Source organism: Poecilia reticulata, linkage group LG21 (assembly GCF_000633615.1).
Source record: "Poecilia reticulata strain Guanapo linkage group LG21, Guppy_female_1.0+MT, whole genome shotgun sequence".
NCBI classification, from domain to species: domain Eukaryota; kingdom Metazoa; phylum Chordata; class Actinopteri; order Cyprinodontiformes; family Poeciliidae; genus Poecilia; species Poecilia reticulata.
Genome location: NC_024351.1, coordinates 5,941,610 through 5,943,000, shown reverse-complemented (window position 1 = coordinate 5,943,000; position 1,391 = coordinate 5,941,610).

Genomic DNA, 1,391 nt, shown 5'->3' with positions numbered 1-1,391 from the left:
CAGAACAAGAACCAACCGATTCAGAGACAGTTTTTATCCTACAGCAATAACAAAACTAAATGCAATCAAATAACCATTAATCATTATGAAGGATGTGTGTGAGAATGTGGTTATTCTTATTATTTATTAGTTTTATTTTATCACCTACTTGTTATGTATTTCTTACAGTATATGTAAAGTGTGACACAAGTTTTCTTTTTTTTAGCATATGCACTGACTTACGGCAATTTTTAAATTTCGTTGTTCTTGTGACAATGACAATAAAGATTTATCTATCTATCTATCTAATTAGAGTTGTTTGTTAAGGACAGAAATACGAAGCTGAAGAGGTGAGAAGGATAGTGTAAAGGTAAATGGTAAATTACTTGACAATAGACAGGAACCAGGTGCAGCAGTGAGAGGAGGCAGAACAGGTCGACTGAGAGAAGATGACTAAACAATCTCGCATGCGTCATCTGAAGCGTTGACATCGGCTCTTGTTGACATAGTCGCCATCTTGTTCCCTCACCGACACCAAGACCAGGTTGAGCTATTTCACACAGAGCAGGCCTAAAGCCTTGATATTGCTAGTATTTTAGATTAATAATAGGAAATGTTATGAAGTTGAACTCTAAGGTCCCAAAGGGTAGCAAAACATGCACACAAAAATAAGAATACAGTTATGGCCAAAAGAATGACACAGGTATTATTTTTTCACATGATCTGCTGCCCTCTGGTTTTCATGTCAGATGTTTTCATCACATACAGAAATACAATCATATTATGAGTAACAAAAGCTTTTATTGACAGTTAGAATGAGTTAATGCAGCAAGTCAGTATTTGCAGTGCTGACCCCTCTTCTTCTTCAGGACCTCTGTGATTCTCCCTGTCCTGCTGTCCATCACCTTCTGGACCAAATCCTGACTGATAGACGTCCATTCTTGCACAATCAATGCATTTTGTCAGAAGGTTTTTGTTTGTCCACCCGTCTCTTGATGATTGACCACAAGTTTTCAATGGGATTAAGATCTGGGGAGTTTCCAGGCCATGGACCCAAAATCTGTTTTGTTCCCTGAGCCAGTTACTTATCCCTTTGCTTTATGGCCAGGTGCTCCATCATGCTGGAAAAGGCTTTGTTCATCACCAAACTGCTCTTGGACGGGTAACGCTTGGGTTGTGTTTAAGGGAGGAGAGGAGGCGGTAGACTCGACTGGACGGTTAGAAACTCACAACTACACTGGTACTGAGAATTCCACAGTGTTGTCCTTTAATAAAACGCTCCTCACCAACCTTACAAGCCCGGTTGAACGGCACTCTTACAAAGAGCAGTGGAGTTTTGAAGACTGCTGAGTCCTTGGTGACGACGGAGGATCTTCACATCCCAGACGACCATCTTCTCTTTCCAGGAGATG